Source organism: Carassius carassius, chromosome 18 (genome assembly GCF_963082965.1).
Source record: "Carassius carassius chromosome 18, fCarCar2.1, whole genome shotgun sequence".
NCBI classification, from domain to species: Eukaryota; Metazoa; Chordata; class Actinopteri; order Cypriniformes; family Cyprinidae; genus Carassius; species Carassius carassius.
The window spans coordinates 27,081,913-27,103,816 of NC_081772.1; the positions used below are offsets into that span (position 1 = coordinate 27,081,913).

At 36.9% G+C, this 21,904-nt stretch overlaps 1 protein-coding gene across 5 annotated transcripts in view; it reads left to right on the forward strand.

Annotated features, from left to right (window-relative positions):
• Positions 1–21,904, forward strand: part of LOC132092754 (tyrosine-protein kinase fynb) — a 93,055-nt gene that overhangs the window by 25,600 nt on the left and 45,551 nt on the right. For 4 of the 5 annotated variants that reach the window (XM_059499136.1, XM_059499138.1, XM_059499139.1 and 1 more), the window contains exon 2: positions 16,114–16,167. The exons of the other annotated variant lie outside the window; for it this stretch is intronic. The gene's annotated coding sequence lies outside the window, so the exon portion shown is untranslated. The remainder of the gene's footprint in view (positions 1–16,113; positions 16,168–21,904) is intronic. 5 annotated transcript variants of the gene reach the window in all.

Consider the following 21,904-nt stretch of genomic DNA (forward strand, 5'->3'; position numbering starts at 1 on the left):
GTGAAGTAAGAACACAATGGTTATTTCACTTTGTTTTTTCTTCTTTTCAGTCATCTTTTTTTTGACTATTAGGGTAGGGTTGTATACTACTAACCTTTATTGCAATCCACTATTCCATTGTATTCCCTGTATTTCATATATGGGAGTAGGAGTACTGACTGAGCCATATTCAACACTGTAAAAAAAAAACTTGAAAAATGTAGATGTGACCAGTCACTAAAAGATTTTGAGTTGGGAATGTAGATTTTTTACAATAAAGACTTCCTGATTCATTATTAGGACATTCATGTTTGTCCTTTGACGATACCACTGCTTTTTCTTATGAAATGTACATGGAAATTGGCAGACAACAATAAAAAAATAAATAACATTAATTATCAATTTGACACTTCTATAAATCAGTTACTAAAAAAAAAACACAAATTCCTTTACTCTTACTCTAATATATCTATCATGATACACTAATGATTCATTATTACTTAATACAAAATTATATTTAATAATACAAAACAAAATAACTTCACATGATGTTTCTCTCTCTGTGCCATTTAGTGTTTTCAGACAATGATGTTTGTCTTTGATCATTTCTGTGCATACTGCATAATATAATGCCGAAATAAACAATAATATGTTTTACATTTTAAAAAGTAATTTAAAATAAATCATGATCGTTTTCTAAAGTATGTTTTCATGGGTGTTAGTCGCTTAATTTTTGAAGGAAGAAAAAACAACTGTCACACTGTGATAAGGGCTTAATGTGAATGCTGCAAATACGTATTGGATGCACGCACGCACGCACACACACACACACACACACACACGCACATACACACACACACACCTTGTACTCTCAGGTTCAGCAGGTTCGCTCTGCTTGGAGCCGACGGATTGAAAAATGCGCTGAATCCATGCAGACTCAGAGGAGCCGAGACTGTGGAAGGCCAAAAGGGTCAAAAACACGTGAATTTTTAACTTGTCAACAACACGTTAAATACGTGTATTTCACGCGTAAACAACACACATTGTTAACGCATGAAAAATCAGCGTGTATTTAACATGTATTTAACACGAAATACATGTCAAGTACGTGTGAAGTACTGTGTTAAAAATCAGTTTGAACGAGTCATTGTCATTGGCTGCTGAGGACTTGGGTCAAACCACTTCTGTGAGCTTAGGGGGGAGTTCCATTCATAGACAGACGACCACCATTTAACATGCTATGGATCAGCTTATTCAGCCTTATTATTTTGTCTTTTTTTTGTATAGCCCATAGAAATGATATATTTAAATTTCAGTTTTATGAAAAATTTATTTACCACTCATGCCTTTTTGTAAATAAACACATTAGTGGACATTCTAGCTTTAATAGTGGTCGAACTTAAAGGGTTAGAAGTAAAGCAACGAATCTGTTTTATGGATGGTAACTGTAAAATTATTACTGAAATATAATTAGTAATTAGTTACACTACTAGTTACTGCAAAAGTAATATTATTAAAATAAATAAATTACTAGTAACTAGTTACTGCTCAACTCTGACTTTCAGTGAAAAAAAAAATATTTGGACATTTCCCTGCTGAGAAATAACTGATAAAAATGTTAGAAAAATTTTAGTGCTCAAGAGAAATTATTCATATCCGTCTTTTTTTTTATATTCAATATCTCAGGACATAAATAAGGTAAGTTTCAAACGTTGTGGTGAAGGTATAAGACTTAAGTTAGCATCAAGCATTAACATTTGTGTGGGGAAAATAGTTACAATGGAGGTAAGCAATCAATGCAGGTTTAAGATACAGACCATTGAAATGAATATCTGTCTTTAGAAAACAATCATCTTAGTAATCAACTGATTTTATTGTGCTGACATTTACAGCTACCGCCAGCAGGCGGCACTTATTGAAACCTCTTTTTGTTCAGCAATTCTGCACTTTTTGTTCAGCGATTTATGCACTCACCAGACAATCAGTAATTAGGTACACAGGTGATGTTATAAGGAATAAGCATTTAAGACTTTCAGGATTTGAATGAGATCTTGTACTAGGGTCAGGACAACAGAAGTATTCTAGTGCTACCACCATACCACCGTGAAACCCGTGAAAATTTATTTTTGCACTTGTTACACTAGTAACTTTTTTTCTTAGGTCCACTTTTTTTTTTTTTTAATTGCTGTCCAAATAGACAATATTGACTTGTAGCCTAAATGATTAACTAACAATCTGGTCAACATAATGTTCTTTATTTGAAGCACAATTCTACAAAAAAGGTAACTTACTGAAAAAGTGTTGGTGCTTAAAGCGTTTCACTGAGCTGAAATTTAAACTTAAAACATGTCAAGATATATTAAATTAATAGAAAATCTAAATTAAAGGTTTTAAGGGCTTCAAACTGAACATCTCATGGCTCAAATGTCTTATGAACTATCCTCCACTGCAGTCACATGCCCCTCGGACTACTCCTGTAGTTTGGCCTTCTTGATCTTTGGCCTTGGCTAAACCAGCTGACCACACTCCACTATCTAGCATCAAAATCTTCCAGACTTGGCCCCTCTACACTGATTGTTATCAGATCTTCCACTGTGTTTGAAAAAATGGGATTTGAATGGGGTCTGATTTGAACAGGTGAACAGTCCCTAAACAGCTTATACTTATTGGTTCAGCTATTAAATTGGTCAGTTTTGTATGTAATAGCAAGGTGATTTATATTTTGTTTCGTTTTTTTTTATTATTAATTTAGAAAAGTGTTTGGAGAATATTTTGTTTGTTAAATATAAGTTTTAGGTTTTTTTAAGTAACGACCAAGCTGCTAACGGCAGACAGTGAGCCTATGTTTGATTAATTTAGCCTTCTCAAATCATCACGACTTGCCTAAAATAAAATCTATAGATATAAAACAGTTGAAGCATATGACAATGTTTAAATGTTAGACCCAAATAAATGTAAGCTATATCAAATCAAAGTTTGTGCAGAGATGCTTCAGGGCAGGGAGACGCCAGCGTGATCACTTGCATTTTTTTCAGTGGATATGCTGTCATTTTTGCTCATAAAGGTAAGAGTAATACATTATTCGTAACTGCACACACAATATCAACAAAACAGTTGCTTGTTCTGCCGTGTTGTCTTTAATAGGAGTACAAAAATGAACCAAAATGTAAAGCTATATATATACAATCGTGGCCAAAAGTTTTGAGAATTACATAAATATTATTTTTCAAAAAGTTTGCTGCTAAACTTCTTTTAGATCTTTGTTTCAGTTGTTTCTGTGATGTACTGAAATATAATTACAAGCACTTCATACGTTTCAAAGGCTTTTATCGACAATTATATGACATTTATGCAAAGAGTCAGTACTTGCAGTGTTGGCCCTTCTTTTTCAGGACCTCTGCAATTCGACTGGGCATGCTCTCAATCAACTTCTGGGCCAAATCCTGACTGATAGCAACCCGTTCTTTCATAATCACTTCTTTGAGTTTGTCAGAATTACTGGGTTTTTGTTTGTCCACCCGCCTCTTGAGGATTGACCACAAGTTCTCAATGGGATTAAGATCTGGGGAGTTTCCAGGCCATGGACACAAAATTTCAACATTCTGGTCCCCGAGCCACTTAGTTATCACTTTTGCCTTATGGCACGGTGCTCCATTGGATGAGAAGCAACCCCACAAATGAATGGTGTCAGGATGCTTTACTGTTGGCATGACACAGGACTGATGGTAGCGGTCACCTTTTCTTCTCCGGACAAGCCTTTTTCCAGATGCCCCAAACAATCGGAAAGGGGCTTCATCGGAGAATACGACTTTGCCCCAGTCCTCAGCAGTCCATTCTCTATACTTTCTGTAGAAGATCAATCTGTCCCTGATGTTTTTTTTGGAGAGAAGTGGCTTCTTTGCTGCCCTTCTTGACACCAGGCCATCTTCCAAAAGTCTTGGCCTCACTGTGCGTGCAGATGCACTCACACCTGCCTGCTGCCATTCCTGAGACAGCTCTGCACTGGTGGCACTCCGATCTTGCAGCTGAATCCTCTTTAGGAGATGATCCTGGCACTTGCTGTACTTTCTTGGACGCCCTGAAGCCTTCTTCACAAGAATTGAACCTCTTTCCTTGAAGTTATTGATGATCCTATAAATTGTTGATTTAGGTGCAATCTTAGTAGCCACAATATCCTTGCCTGTGAAGCCATTTTTATGCAACGCAGTGATGGCTGCACACGTTTCTTTGCAGGTCACCATGGTTAACAATGAAAGAACAATGATTTCAAGCATCACCCTCCTTTTAACATTTCAAGTCTGCCATTCTAACCCAATCAGCCTGACATAATGATCTCCAGCCTTGTGCTCGTCAACATTCTCACCTGAGTTAAGACGATTACTGAAATGATCTCAGCAGGTCCTTTAATGACAGCAATGAAATGCAGTGGAAAGGTTTTTTTGGGATTAAGTTAATTTTCATGGCAAAGAAGGACTATGCAATTCATCTGATCACTCTTCATAACATTCTGGAGTATATGCAAATTGCTATTATAAAAACTTAAGCAGCAACTTTTCCAATTTCCAATATTTTATTTAATTCTCAAAACTTTTGGCCACGACTGTATGTATAGCTTTAAATTACTACTTAACGAAATAAAACAAATCAAAAACAAAAATCTTTCATTATAATCATAACCCATAAAAATGTAGACTACTTATCTCTTAAGGCGCGTCTAATGAGGAGATGACGAGTCGGGATTGCAACTTCATCCTTGCGACACAGACTCAGAAAACACTAGTTTATTAGTAAATAGTTCAAATATTTTCTTCCTATTTCCCCCTATCACATTTATTGTAATTACTTTTGACGGTGCTTTGCGGCAAGCTTACGCCTATTATTTGAACGCAGAACTGTTCAGCTGCACTGCTGCGGGACACAAAACACTGTAGAGCCACTCTTGACAGTCGAGACATCACGGTCTCGTGTTGTTTTCCACCAGCACAGCAAGTTTTTTTCATCGCTAATTTGATGAATGTCTAAAATATAAAAGTAAGGAGAAGTCTAAACAGACTGGAGGCCCGGCCCGCATCTGAACAATCGAAGCCCTGCTCGAGGGGTGTAAAAAAGGTCAGGGCCCGTCGGGCTCAGGCTGAAATGCAGGACTCCAGTGTCTGTTGTTGAACCATATGGATACTTTCAGAGTCGCAGAGACTTTTTTTCCCCCTTGAATGGCTCGTCATACCGGTGCGACCTAAGACCTTTTTTAGTCGCACCATTGAGAAATTAGGTCTGACTCTAGAGCCCGGAAATTGTTTGGAGCTTTAAATGAACTGGAGCGAGTTTTGTACAAGAAGTCAACCCCAGACCCATATAATAATAATAATAATAATAATAGACCTATAGCCTATTGATTTCACCGTTTTACTTGTAACTTTATAAAACAAGGTTTTAGTGTAAAATTATGCACCATAATTTAGATTAGATTCTCCTGATTAAAAAGAGTCCAAAACTATCTGTCAAATCTGTCATTTATATCTAAAGATTTTCCTCATAAATTTATAACACACATAAAACTGCACAGAGAGCATGTAGTTTAGCCAAAAAAATCTATGGTAGCTTCCATGTAGGCTTTTCACTCATAACTTCATGAAACATGCATAGGCTATATCATAAAAAAGACACGTCAATATTTGCAAATTGAAAAGTGTTGAAACTCACCATAAAACACCATTTAAATCTAAAGATATATTTCATTTAGCTATAACACATAGAAAAAAATAGGTAATGTATCTTAGCAAAAAAAAATAAAAATCTGAGGTTTAGTCCTTTGCAGTTTTAGCCCTTAACTTCACCAAACATGCATAGATCCTTTGATCAGATCGAAAGATTTCGTTCATAGAGCTGTGACACATGAAAGCAGATTGGTGCACTGAGGCTGCAAAGAAAAACAGCTCTATGCTTCACCTTTCGTTTTCATTCATAACTTTAGGAATCATGCATAGATCATTATTTTCAGAAAATTCTCCCAATTAAAATGAGCCCAGGCATACCATAATCCGTGGATGAGATCCAAATATATTGCTCATATTGCTATAACACATAAAACCCAACAGGCACAGCACAACAAATAACTTTAGTTTCACTTTGCGCTTTTATAAATAACTTCATGAAACATTCATAATCATGCAAAATTGTATATCATTTTTTTCAAAAAATTATCCCAATTAAAATGAGTAATTTGTTCACTTGATCTAAATATATTACTTACGATATTATCACACACATGAAACCATTCAATTGAGAAAAAATATAGGTTACGTTTCCATTCATAACTTCATGAAACATGCATAGATCATGGAAAATTGCTTCATTATTTTCAGGAAATTATCTCGATTAAAATGAGCCCAATTTACAATAATCTGTCATTTAGATCTGAAGATATTCGTCATCGAATTAACACATAAAACTCCAAATGCGCACATGCTGCAATATTCTCATAGTTTTACTTTTATAACTTCATGAAACATGCCCTGATTGTGAAAAATGGCATATCATATCATTATTAGGAGAACTGCCCCCCCAACTGAGCCTGGTTTCTCCCAAGGTTTTTTTTCTCCATTCTGTCACCGATGGAGTTTCGGTTCCTTGCCGCTGTCGCCTCTGGCTTGCTTAGTTGGGGTCACTTCATCTACAGCGATATCATTGACTTGATTGCAAATGAATGCACAGACACTATTTAAACTGAACAGAGATGACATCACTGAATTCAATGATGAACTTCCTTTAACTGTCATTTTGCATTATTGACGCACTGTTTTCCTAATGAATGTTGTTCAGTTGCTTTGATGCAATGTATTTTGTTTAAAGCGTTATATAAATAAAGGTGACTTGATTTGACTAAAAATACCTCTGTGAGTCAAGAGCTAAACAAAAAGTCCTGTTTCATTACAAAATACTGTAACTTTTAGAAACTTCATATTATCACCACAACAGGGGCAGAGTGGGACCAAAAAATCTACCGGGAAATTTCTTAAACCACCGGCCCTCGGTGGTCAAAAAAAAAAAAAAATATATATATATATATATATATATATATATATATATATACTACTAACGTCATAACCCTTGCAAAATTATTTTAAATATATTAAGAAAGCCACCGCTACTGGTCAAGTGCTCTATGGTAAGACTGATTTGTTTAGATCCAGTGAAATTGCTACCTTGACAACGCCACGTGAGAGGCGTTCACACCGCCGCTGACTTGAGCTTCCAAAGTTACCGGAAGTCATTCATTTTCAATGGAAGCTGGCTTCTCTCAGCTGCAAGGAGCGTCAAATTCCTTGACGTTGCGTTCTGAGTGACCAGAGCGTCAATCCGAGAGTTGAAAGTGGCTCAACTTTATGGTAATAATGAGCTATGACGCGGTTCTTCTTGCCTTCCATGGGGGTATCGTTAAATGTTATGCAACCACGCAAATCCTTCCTGACTGTCAATTTTTTTTTTCTAGAATTTGCGCGCTTTCTCTCTCTCTCTCTCTCTCTCTCTCTCTCTCTCTCTCTCTCTCTCTCTCTCTCTCTCTCTCTCTCTCTCTCTCTCTAGTCTGGCGTGTGCCATTTTTGGGTCATGCCATTAGACGAGGGGGCAGGGGGCGCTCATTATCTCCCTACATTTCTGTAAACAGACTTGACCTGCAATCGGTTCATTGGATAAACGAATTCCCCATTCCCAGGAGGTTTTACTCCATTCTATGTTAATTTAAGAACAAACAAATGAATTAAATACTCGTTTTTTTGTTTGTTTTTTTGTGACCATGAAAGTTCTGTATGAAGAATATGACGGGGGAGATGAGATGAGTGTGCAGGGGGGTAACTATGACTGAGAAATACAGTGCTGGCTGCCGCGCTCCCGCTCCCGCCACTCTCACAGCCGTTATGAATAATTTATAATGGGCCGATCATGAAAATTCATCAACCGGCCGGCCGGTCGACCGGCTGACCGGGAAAAGTCCCGATCATCCCGATTGCCACTCCGCCCCTTTAAAAAATATTTAAAAAATATACATCTTAACTTACCTCATTTATGTCCTGAGATATTGAATGCCAAATAAGACGGATATGAAAAATGTCTCTTGAGCACTCAAAATTTTCTTACATTTTTATCAGTTATTTCTCAGCAGGAGAATGTCCAATTTTTTTTTCCAGTGAAGAGTCAGAGTTGAGCATTAACTAGTAATTTAGTTATTGTAATAATATTTCTTTTGCAGTAACTAACTAATTACTAATAATATTTCATTAATAATTTTACAGCTACCATCCATAAAACAGATTTGTTGCTTAATTACTAACCCTTTAAGTTCAACCACTATTAAAGCTAGAATATCCGTTAATATGTTTATTTACAAAAAGGCATGAGTGGTAAAAAATAAATTTTTCATAAAACTGCAATTTAAATATATTTTTTCTATAGGCTATACAAAAAAAGACAAAATTATAAGGCTGAATAAGCTGATCTATAGCATGTTAACCCTCTGGGTTTTTACAAACTTTTACAAATACTTTTACAAATGTGTAGTTATCTCAAAATTTTTTTTTTATTAATGCTAGAGAGATGCGGTTTTTTTTGCCGTCTTCCTCAGATTCCACTGAAAACAGCGTTATCCAGTTTGTATATTAAACACGCTTCCCTTATTGCGCAATACCACTGCGTAAACAGGCCAATGAAAACTATTATGTTAGGCAGATTCAACACGCAACAACCAATGTAAAAACCGCTGGAAGGAATATTTTTCTAACCCAATCAGAGGAAGGTTACCATGATTTATTCTAGCCATTCAGAGGACTCTGTAGCTCTGCTGTAGCCTTGTAAAAGCTGGGCTGGACTATAGTAAAACGACCTCCAGCCAGGTGTAATCAATAACCGATCGGAGAATCAGCATGAGGTGGAGAAAGCAGAAAGCGATCGGAGTGTTACAGAGAACGATCGGAGTATTAGCGAGCACAAAGAGATAAATTCGAGAGAGATATAGCATTATTAGAGAATTGTTTTATCAAAATGGCAAGCAGTAAAAGATTTACGGCAGAACAAGCTCTGGAACAATTACTGGAAAGTGACGAGGGGAAATCTGGAGCAGACAGCTTTTACACAGATGACGAAGTATTTTACCAGGATGGGGAAGATCCATTTGAGGACTGGTATGTAACTTCAAATAACCTCTTTATCATTATAATTTATTATATCATACATCTTGAGTATGTATATGTTTTGGATTTTTAGTCAGATAGCGATTGAGGCATGACATATTTGTTTTAGTGTACCATACTACTCTTTCCCTGTAAACTCAGTTCAAGAGTGGTGTGAAATTTGTTTCAATAGACTGACTTACTCAACTAAGTAAACTGCTCAGGTCAAGAGAGGTGAAATGTGTTTTTAGTGTACAGTGGAGTTTCATAGGGTTACATGAGTTTATAGGAGTTATTTTTTCTACATTGAATTTTGACACAAAAAAAGCTTCCAGTTTGATTGTGTATTTGCTCTGATGCAGGATGCAGACAGGACAACTCGCCGCACACCCCTACCCATTGTCCCTTGGACCCAGCAAACCCTGCACACAAGCCTGCAGATGTCAGAAAGTACTGTGAGCACTGCAAGGCAAGCAAAGTGTACAACAAGACCCCCTGGCAGTGTGGGGCATGCCATGTGCCCCTCTGCAACTTCCTGGAGAGGCCTTGCTTTGCTCACTGGCATGCCTAGGACTGTTTGTAAAAAAAAGTTAATTATTTAATTGTTCTTTACACATTTGATTAAACAATAACACATTTCTGTCAAGCAAAGAGTTTGAAAAAAAATATTTTTTTTCAAAAACTGTTCTATATTGTGTGTTTTTCAGTAATAAATGACAAAAAAATCTCATTTTCGTTTTTGAAATTCTCTAGTTTATTGTACAATTTTTCACTCATACTTCCTTTATAAACATATTGCATGCATGCTTATGGTAGCTTAGGGTCTTCTGAATCCATCGATACCAAATACATGGTGGTCCATCATCATTATATATGGTTTATAAGCCGAAATGTAAAAATAGAGAAAACAGACCAAAAAGGGCTTAGTCCCAAAAATAAAAAAACGCCTAGGACTGTTTGTAAATGAAGTTAATTATTGAATTGTTCTTTACACATTTGTTTGAACATTAACCCATTTCTGTCAAGCAAAGGGTTTGAAAAATATATTTTTGGGTCAAAAACTTTTCACTTTTGTTGTGTGAGCTAGGATTTTCAGTAATAAATGATAAAAATCTCATTTTTGTTTTGAAATTCTCTAGTTTATTGTACAATTTTTCACTCATACTTCCTTTATAAACCTATTGCATGCATGCTTATGGTAGCTTAGGGTCTTCTGAATCCATCGATACCAAATACATGGTGGTCCATCATCATTACATATGGTTTATAAGCCGAAATGTAAAAATAGAGAAAACGGACCAAAAAGGGCTTAGTCCCCTAAGGGTTAAATGGTGGTTGCCTGTCTATGAATGGTACACCCCCCTAAGCTCACAGATGGGGTTTGACCCAAGTCCTCAGCAGCCAATGACATTGACCCGTTCAAACTGATTTTTAACACGTACTTCACGCGTACTTGACGTGTATTTCACTTGTATTTAAATTACCGCTTACATTTACATTACATTTACATTTAATCATTTAGCAGACGCTTTTATCCAAAGCGACTTACAAATGAGAACAATAGAAGCAGTCAGGTCAACAAGAGAACAACTACAGTATACAAGTGCCATGACAAGTCTCAATTAGTCTAGTATAGAACACATAGCCAGGTTTTTTTTTTATATATATATAAATGAAAAGACAAGAAAAGGAAAAGTGCTAGTGTTAGTTGGTTAAGTGCAGGCAAAAAAGATGAGTCTTTAGATGTTTCTTGAAAATGAGTAAAGACTCGTACGAATTGAGATTGGGAGGTCATTCCACCAGCTGGGCACAGTCCAGGAAAAGGTCCGTGAGAGTGATTTTGAACTTCTTTGGGATGGCACCACAAGGCGTCGTTCACTTGCAGAGCGCAAACTTCTGGAGGGCACATAAGATTTAACCAGTGAGTTTAGGTAAGTTGGTGCCGTGCCAGTGGTCGTCTTGTAGGCAAGCATCAGTACCTTGAATTTGATGCGAGCGGCTACTGGTAGCCAGTGTAACCTGATGAGGAGAGGAGTAACGTGAGCTTTTTTCGGCTCATTGAAGACAACCCTCGCTGCTGCATTCTGGATCAACTGCAGAGGCTTGACAGTACATGCAGGAAGGCCCGCCAGGAGAGCATTACAATAGTCCAGTCTGGAGTGAACAAGAGCTTGGACAAGAAGTTGGGTTGCTTGCTCTGACAGGAAGGGTCTAATCTTCCTAATGTTGTATAAGGCAAACCTGCAGGACCGGGTCGTTGTAGCAATGTGGTCTGTGAAGCTTAACTGATGATCCATCACAACTCCTAGGTTTCTGGCTGTCCTAGAAGGAGTAATGGTTGATGAGCCCAGCTGTATAGAGAAGTCGTGATGAAGCAATGGGTTAGCTGGAATCACCAAGTGTTCTGTCTTCGTAAGGTTAAGCTGAAGGTGATGGTCATTCATCCAGCTAGAAATGTCACTCAGACAGGCTGAAATGCGAGCAGCTACCGTCGGGTCATCTGGCTGGAATGAGAAGTAGAGTTGGGTGTCATCAGCGTAGCAATGATAAGAAAAGCCATGCTTCTGAATAACATATCCTAATGATGTCATGTAGATGGAGAAGAGAAGTGGTCCAAGTACTGAGTCTTGAGGAACCCCAGTAGCAAGGTGGTGTGATTTTGAAACATCACCCCTCCAAGACACACTGAAGGATCTGTCAGAGAGGTAGGACTTAACCCACAGGAGTGCAGTTCCAGAGATGCCCATCTTTCTGAGGGTGGACAGGAGAATCTGGTGATTAACAGTGTCAAAAGCAGCAGACAGGTCCAGTAAGATGAGTACCGAGGATTTTGAAGCTGCTCTTGCTAGTCGCAGGGCTTCAGTAACCGAGAGCAGAGCAGTCTCAGTTGAGTGGCCACTTTTGAAGCCAGATTGGTTGCTGGCCAGGAGGTTGTTCTGTAGGAACATAGAAAGCTGGTTGAACACAGCTCGCTCAAGCGCGCCTACATTGGAAATAACGAACTTGAGCGCGCAAAAGATGCGATATGTGAACGCCCCTAAGTCTAAATATTTAAGTATTTGGTGCTGTGATGAACATCATTTAAGTCTATTTAAATGTTTTTTAGAAAGTAGTGCAGCTGCTTTATTTATTGGTTTTCAGGATAACGGCTGCATTTCTGCATTTTAGCGCCATCTGCTGTCAAAGAGTGAAAGTGCTTTCATTCAGTGCATCTCTCACGCATTCCCCCATGTGCTTCTCATCCGTGCTTGTACATCAGAGTGCACACGCATCTTTCAAGCAGCATACAGCGGTGTTGTGCGCTCGTTTTTTCCAGGCGCGTCCGCACCGCATCGAGTTAAAAACCTCTCAATTTTTCAGCTTCATCCTTTCCCGTAACAACGTTGAAAGCTCAGCCAAAATGAAGGGACAGCTGATCATAGCTGTATATGGATTGCCATTTTGAAATAAATTTAGTAGCAGAGCTACTGCAAGCGATTTTTAGTGCTGCAAATCCATTTATCCTTTGCTGAAATTTCCGCGTCTTCATGGAGAGAGCACGTCATGGTTGCTTAGCAATGGCAGACGCCTCAGGGGCGCAACTGTCTGAGCGCTTTGGAAAGAAGGAGAAAGCGGTGCGCATAGCATTTTCCACGCATTTTTAGGCGCGATATGTGAACGACCCCTAAGTCAGCTGACGGCTGACTGCAAATGATCAGAACTGATGGACAACTGTGCCCGGGAAAAGACAACAGTTGTCCGGCGCCGGGATAAGGAAAAGAAAATAGTCCAAGATGAGGCCTGTGCGTCACTTTTAGGTACTTTTATAATCCTGTTAATCTTTTTTGGATTTTGATAACATTAAGTTAATAACATGTTTTAATGTCGAATCTGCCTTTTAAAACCCTCTTAGAGTTTCAATGTTTCGTTTAATTAATTCAAATAAAATATCCACTTAATCTTTCATTTTTGGCCACCTTTTTGCGATGGAAATGCTAGCCTCTATAATTTCTTCAACAAAAACATGTGGACATCACACCCTTACACCCTTGGTTTTATTTAAGTAAAGTTTTCTTGTTTGTCATTTCTGAATACTTTAAACTACAAAATAAAACAGACAACTGTATTAGTAAAATAATAGCCATAGGTAACTGTCTAGGTACAATTGTAATTTGTAAATAATAATTGTTTTATTTTTACTTGTTCATTCAATTTTTTGAATGCTCATGCTAAATACTATTGTACCTGCAAAACACTGTTTATTTTTATAAGAGTATTATGTGCATTTGTAATGTGTATCTTTGCTCTATTTTTTTAATGACAAAGATAAAATAATGACAAAGATTTATGTTTATAGGTGACTAATTGAGCTTCCCTTTATTTTATTATTAGTAGTAGTATTAGTTCAAGAATAAAATAAAAATATCGGATTGATATCGGAATCGACAAATAGCCAAAGCTGCGGCATCGGTATCGGTATTGGAAGTGAAAAAATGGTATCGGGACAAACATTGTATTTTATTGCATATCTCAACTGGAATATTATATCAAAATTATTAATAATGTTTTTGTCTATCTAGATTATGAAATTCCTGCTGACAGCGGTCTAACTATGCAGTTACACAGAACTATACTCTAGCTCTAGGTGATAATAATTATTTTCCAAAGAGTTGTATTTATTTAGATGTTTATTAGCAAAATAATGGTTATACAAGTGAATCTTGTTCAAAGTTACATGCACTGGCCTTGCTGGAGCATTTCCTGAGCATCAACCCCCTGATTGAACAGCAATATGAAAGTGGATTCATGAGACTAATGATGAGCAAATTTACAACAGAGAGAGAATTAAAATTCAGCGCTTTTATTTCCAACATGCGCTCATTCGTGGCTGTATTATTTAATTCAGGAAAAGTTACGTCTTTATTGGGACAAGACTTGATGTGTTATTTAACATGGCTCTAAGAAATAGAGACCAACTCACGGAGTCAAGCTGCATAAACTACATATCAGGACATTTATGTAATGCATCTAATTTGTGCATAACTGGCTGTTATGTTAAAGTTTACTAACTACAGCAAATGAAGTACCTGCACGCCATTGTTGTTGCGTCTTCTCTCAGATCTGTCGCAATGGCGATCCAGCGCACAATTCTCAAAACACCCAGCAGATGGCGGCATTTACCGGTGAATCTGATATTACAAAACCAATACTCTATAATGGTAAAATGCTTAAATATCGGGGAAAATATTGTTAAATCGATATATTGGCAGATCTCTCTAATGTGCATCCTGCCAGTTGTTATTGCAGAATAACCTGCGACAGGGTGATCAGGTCTTGTATCACCCTGAAGGGGGTTATTCAGTGCTAAAAACCGGCTTTTATGTACATTATCTCACTTATTACTCGGCTACTTGTTACATAAGTAAATAATTAGACACAAAATAGTGATATGAGTTTGAAATATTTGAACGAAAAAAAGCTTGTGTGAACATAGCAGTTGCGAGCAAGCAGCAAATTCAAACTAGACAGACATTTATGTGGTGCAGTCAAACCACTTATTACAAAACATTTCACCACATAAATAGTTACGGCAATAAAAGTAATACCAAGCATTCTTATTTTAAAAAAAATCTTCTTAACTGCCATTTTCTTCTTATTTTCTAACTTAAGAAAAAAGTTACTTTGTATTCCCAAACATTCTTCTTAAAAATGTTCTTATATTTTTTATTAAGACAAAACCTGGGAAGAATTACAATTCTTGAAAAGAATCTTCTTAATACTCATAAATAAATTTCTTGAATTTAGAATGGGCTCACACTTGTCTTGAATCCCCAGTAAGATTGATTAAATGAATTAATTGGGTAATTTCAAATTAATCGTTGTATTTAAGCCTTACAACATAATACTAGCTACATATAATACATAACAGGACTGTGCATGAGTTTTTCTGAAGTGACAAATGACTGAAAGTAAACAATGATCGGTCATGATTAAACACAACTCGAAATTCAAATATGAAATTCAAAGCAACTCTACAAAAAATTTGTTATTTTTAGGGAGCTAATTTTTTTTTCGCCTATAAATATGAAATTGGTGGAATTTATCTTCATTTTATTATCAGAATTTTTTTTACCTATTTCTTAAGAAGATTTTTTGTGAATCCAGCCCCTGGTTATTAGAATCTTTTTGTTCAACATTTGATCATTTACTGCTGTTATGTTAGAAAACTGTTCTTTCAACAAAATGACAAGCTTTCCGCAGGTGGTATTAGCACCCATTTTGCACACATGTTATCAGGCAAATAATGGCTGCACGCTCACCGTCTTCAAACAACACGAGCGCTGTCTTGCTCTCTCTCCCTCATGCATATTAATCAATTGACACGATGGTGTCGATGTTTAAATCATTTAAAATGAGAATGTAAGTGTGATCACCCCATTTTTGTTTGTAAGAAAAAATTAGTTTAGATTTCATATCGCAATATATATCGCAGAAAAATAAAATATCGCAATGTCATTTTTTCCCAATATCGTGCAGCCCTACTACTGAGTGTAAGGATATAGAAGGGTTGATTTTGATTAAACTGTCCCAGAGTGATTGAGAATTGGCAGTTGTTCTGAACAAAATGTCTGTAATCCCAGTCGGAGCAGACTAAGTAACGTGACATACAGCCAATTATGGTGACCCATACTCAGAATTCATGCTCTGCATTTAACCCATCCAAAGTGCACACACACAGCAGTGAACACACACACACACACACCGTAAACACACCCGGAGCAGTGGGCAGTCATTTATGCTGCAGCGCCCGGGAGCAGTTGGGGTTCGGTACCTTGCTCAAGGGCACCTCAGTCGTGGTATTGCTGGCCCGAGATTCGAACCCACAATCCTAGGGTTAGGAGTCAAACTCTCTAACCACTCTCTAACCACCAGACTATAAAGCGGTTTATCACATTGTAATGTTAATCTGTGTTTCTCTTTCTGTTTCTCTCAGGATTCTCTTTTGAACACAAAGCAATGTGTAGGAAATAAGGATTGTGCTGTGCAGGTGAGTGTAAAACACTGTGCTTCAGTAGCGTGGTCCAGGAAGGTTTGATAGGATTGCCTATAGGCAGGCTTACATGAAGTCTACACTCACAAACTCACTGCAAATTTATGCAGAATTCATAATTACAGAAAGAACACTAAGGCAGTTGACCAAATATTCAGACTGCTTTTTTGGGTTTCCAAAAACATACCAGTGTGCATTCAACAGGAAATAAAGGTATTCATCAGAAAAAGTATTTTACTTAATGTGCTGCTTGTCTAAATGACTAAGTCTTTTGGACATTTTGGTGAATCGGTGGCCGGTTTGAATGATTTCGTGCAATCTCATTTGTATGTTTTCATAAGATTTGCATGTTTATAGGCGGGGTAAGGGTGGACTTTCATGCGTTTTTTTCCCCTTTCAAAAATTTTTATGTTTCCATATGAATCACGTTGTACAAATTAGCAAAATTGCCACCCCGTAAAAAATGACATGTTCTCATGATATTGTGTTGGCTTATAAGACAGAGACCAAATAAAATATGAAATTTGTAACCAATTAAATCTGACTCTGAATCTAATATTATAAGAATTACTTATTGTGGTTGTTGTTGTATAAAATTGTGTATCTTTATGAAGTATATTAGGTTTTATTGTAATCCAATGATTATTTATTATTTTGTTAAAAGTTTCAGTCCTGGGGCCCGTTCTTCGTACGTCGCTTATTACATCCGAGATCAAATGACACGTCCAAGATGATATCATCGTGCTAATCATGATCCGGCTAATTGGGTTCTTCGAACACACCTGTTGTGTATGATAAGTATCGCTGGATTGAGTTATCTGAGATAATTGCGCGTTCATGTGTTGGCTTAAAAGGGGATATGTATCGATACTCGAAACCATGATCAGCAGTGCAGCGATTGGCTGGTGGCAAGACGGCAATGTAATGACGTCATATAATTTAAAATGACACCCGACGGAAAACTTTTTTAACAAATTTCTGGACTTTTATAAGGAAACAGCCAAGCAAACAAAACTACATAAATGTTATAATAGATACATGAAACAGATAATAGATGCATGTTTTTATTTTATTAGAATTTTTTTCATGATTCCCAATTATTTATATTCGCAATTTATGATAGTTGCACAGTCTTTACATTTTTATTTCAATGTAGAAATTATCTATTCATTTCATTTTATATTTGGACAGATTTGTTACGTGACAGCATTAATGAAAGTTTCTTAAGGGTCAATATCATGTTATCTGCATCTCCTGCGCTCCATCAAGCCACTCTTATAATAGCAGTCATCACTCAAAATAATGCACAACTCTATTATCTGTATAGCATGTGTGTAAGACTCTAATATAATTATGAAGTAATAATTTTATGACAAATAAATATTTCAGTGAGTAAAACTGGCTGTCTATAGTAGGCTGTTATGGACTACACAGCATTTTTATATTATTTTTAAATAATTTTTTAAATGATTATTATTTTAAATTATTGTCCCTAAATCAGTACGATGCTCTTGTAATAAAGTAGCGGTGGTAGCAGACATAGTTTGAGTATCAGTTCTGGTTGAAAAGAAGCGATCTAATCCGGTTTACATGAAATATGCCTGCTCCCGAGCAGGTTTAAGCTTATGGACCTGTTGCTATGACAGCAGCTCCGGGATGAGCTTTGAAGAACCAAACGATCCAAGATCACGCCAAATCGTCAACATTCAAATCCAGCTAACTGAGTTAGCGACGTACGAAGAATGGGCCCCTGCACATTGATTATCAGATACAAGATTTTATTTTTATTTTATACCCCCTACTCTTTGCTTCTATATTATTAAACATTTTGGCTAATGTGATTATACCTATGGCTACCAATAACATGTGTTTCCCCAAAAGTTTGTGAACAAAATAGGCAAAAAAAAATGTAAAACAAAATGTTTAGTTCAGTAAAGGTCTATTTTATGTGTTCATTTAGATAGTGAAGTAAACACGTGTAAGATATTATGCTGGATAGAGTTCAGAGAAGGGTGTGTCTTCTCTGTGGAAAGAAAACATATAATATTCAAGAGTCTGAGTGTTTAACTCGGGAATGTATGAAGTCATATGAGCTGTGCTGTAAACTGGAGTGATTATGTGTGTTTTCATTAGGTAGTTTGGGCTAGCGAAGACATACTGAAGTGATTAGACTCTGTAGTGTGTGTGTGTGTGTGTGTATTTGACGTTTCAGTGAGTCACGGGTTCCATACAGTATAATGGTGGAGCTACTGTCCTATGCCCCTTAGGTTTTTCTCTTTCTCTCCTTGGGTTTTTTTTTTCTTGTCTGAGAAGAGAAACCCACTGGTCAGCATTTTAAGTCCAGGGCCTGCTGGGTAGTGTCAGTGGGTGACTTCACATCAAAGATGTATGGAGTGAGCATCTCAGCAGGCCTGACAACCCTAATAAAGAGAAGCCGAGGCCTCCTCGCATTAAACCAGACCTCTGTGGCTCCAATAAGCACTTTCTGCTTTGATGCTTTGTACAGTCTGAATGAGCATTATACACTGGAGCAAGATGAAGGGCAGTATCATGTGTGGATGGAAACCATATTTCTGGTTCTTTCCTGGTTCAATTTTATTTCTGTGCTACATGTGTCAGTGAAGATGAAGCTCTGCATCAAAGATAAAAGAAAACATTTAAATAAAAAAAACATTTATTGACTAATGTTATATTAATGATTCTTTTAGTGCTTTTGAAAGAGCTGGCTTGTACCTGACTGATTTGTAAGTCTAAAAAAAAATGCCAAAGAAGCAAAGGGAGTTCTATTTTAAGTATCATCATCTTTATACAAACATCTAATAAATGTCATAAATTGAGTAGATTTACATACGTCATAAATTATGCACATTGCAAAAGATTCTGTTCTAACATCCAACAGGAACATTTGAGCTATGGTTTCAGGTGAAAAAGCACCTTCAAGTCAAGTGAATCAGTTTATTTTTATAGGCATTATAGAGTGGACAACAGTAGATGATGGAAGCAATGCAGAGAGAGGGTAGAGGGTAGGGTGGGATTGGAAAATACTAGCTAACGGTTTAAGTTACACATGGTTCGGGTTGGTATCACGGTTTTTGAGTCACCGTTTCGGTACCATTATGTGCTACAGTAATGGCCAAATAATCGGCACCCTTAGTAAATATGATCAAAGAAGGCTGTGAAAATGTATCTGCATTGTTAATCATTTGGATCTTTTATAAAAATAAAAAATAAAAGTCACAAAAATCTAACCTTTAATTGGATAATAAGAATTTAAAATTGAGGAAAAATATAATTATGAAATAAATGTTTTTCTCTAATACACACTTGCCACAATTAACGGCACTGTTTTATTCAATGCTTTTTGAAACCTCCATTTGCCAGTTTAACAGCTCTGAGTTTTCTCCTATAGTGCCTGATGAGTTTAGAGAACACCTGACAAGAGATCAGAGACCATTCCTTCATCCAAAATCACTCCAGATTATTCATATTTCCAGCTTCTTCTCTTCAGTTCACTCCATTCACTTTCTATAGGGTTCAGGACAGAGGAAGCTTGGTTTTGTGCCCAGTGGACCCATTTTTGTTTGGATTACTGTACGGTTGGAAGGTCCAAACATGGCCCATTATAAGATTTCTAACAGAGTCAGTCACTTACTGATTTTTTATCTGTTGGTATTTGATAGAATCAAAGATGCCATGTGTCTAAACAAGATGTCCAGGACTTCCAGCGGAAATAAAGGCCCTCAACTTCAAAAATACAGCAGTATATTTCATTGTACACATGGGGTACTTTTTATCCCTGTGTGCACCAAACCCATCTTGAGTGTTTGCTGCTGAAAAGCTATTTTTTTAGTTTCATCTGTCCATAGAAGCAATTCCCATTTAAAGTTCCAGTCATGTGTGATAACTAAATATGCTGGGGATTGTTCTTGGATGAGCTAGGATAATTTTTCTTGAAACCCTCCCAAACAACATGTGGTTACAATTGACAATTTTTTATGAAATTTTTTATGTTTTCTGGCTGAGACTCAACTATTTTCTGCAATTCTTCAGCTGTGATCCTTTTGAAGAGTTTTTTGCCACTCAAACTCTCATTCTCTTCATGAATTAGGATGATATAGATAGGGCTGTCACTTTTGTGAAAAAATAATTTAGATTTTTAAGACGTAAGTGTTCATTGAATCGATTGTAAAATCGATTTTCCATGTCTAAACATAAAGACGTTTCCTTTTTCAACATCAAATAACGGACGAACGTAGAGAGAGCGCTGGAAACGCACAAGTCAGCAATATTTCTTATTTATTGGCATGAAGTTTTGTGCAGAATAACAAACAGCTACAGGAGTGCAACATTCTGGAAAAAATATATGGAGGGGACGGCTGCCATAACAAAAGAAAAACATCACTGCAGGCTTCAACCCGGCTGCATTTATGATTTAGGCAATTCATGATTCAATCCATTTCAAACAACTTTTCAAAAAATGAAACTTTAAATGGACTTGAGAACAGGCCATGAGTGTTTTTTTTATTGAACGTAATCGACACTTAGATTAGGCGGCACTAGGCAGGCATAATGAAATGCGCAAAAAGGCTAGGGCCATTACAAATTTATTGGACAGGAAAACAAGCCAATCAACATTTTCAGGGTCCAGAGCAGTGCGTTTTTTTATTCACTATATGTCCAGCTGTTGAGAAGACACGCTCTGACCGCACTGATGTCCCAGGGACACTCAGGTACAGCTGCGCAAGGTGGTTAAATTACTGCTAATTTTCCACCACAAAAGCCAGTCGCTGTCAGCTTGCAATGGGCCTTTTCATAACTCAGAATCTCCTGTAACTAGATGCGCGAATGAGGCGAATTTGCGTCTACCGCGCCGCGAGACCTCCAGACGCGCATAAATGCGTCTTTACATTGACTTAACATTGAAATCATTTGCACCAGATGCTCTATTCGCGTTTGGTGTGAACACAGCATAAGAGGTCGCTTTCGACGTCACTGGGTCTTATAGGCGCGTAAAATTGCTGGTATTTTCTAGCTTTCGCAAGGCATACTGCACTTTCGGAATTCTTTATTTTCTTTTTCTGCTTGTTTGTGAGTTTGGTTACATCTATATTTTTTAATTGTTTAATTATTTTAAAAATAATAGTGTACATATTTGGTTAAAATCGATTCCCTATTTTCATTTTCGAAACTTTTTTTGGTTGGTCCGATCGATTGTGCAATCGATTTTCAAACTAAAAGTGACAGCCCCATGTTCTCTTCCAAGCAGTTTCTTAACATTTTCTGTTGATTGGAACCCCTTAATTATTGCCCTGATGGTGGAAATGGGAATTGTCACAGCTCTAGCTCTTTTCATAAAGCCACTTCACTAATTCACTAATTTGTGATGCTCAATAATCTTTTGCTGCACATCAGAAATATATTCTTTGGTTTTTCTGATTGTGATGGATGATTAAGGGATTTTTGGCTTTGTTTTCCCTTATTTCTTTTATCCATGGCTGGATAATTTCATGTTCATTATCACCCTGGATTGCTCAAAATTGTAAATACAGGTGCTAGTCATATAATTAGAATATCATCAAAAAGTTGATTTATTTCACTAATTCCATTCAAAAAGTGAAACTTATTATATTCATTCATTACACACAGACTGATATATTTCAAATGTTTATTCCTTTAATTTTGATGATTATAACTAAGGAAAATCCCAAATTCAGTATCTCATAAAATTTGAATA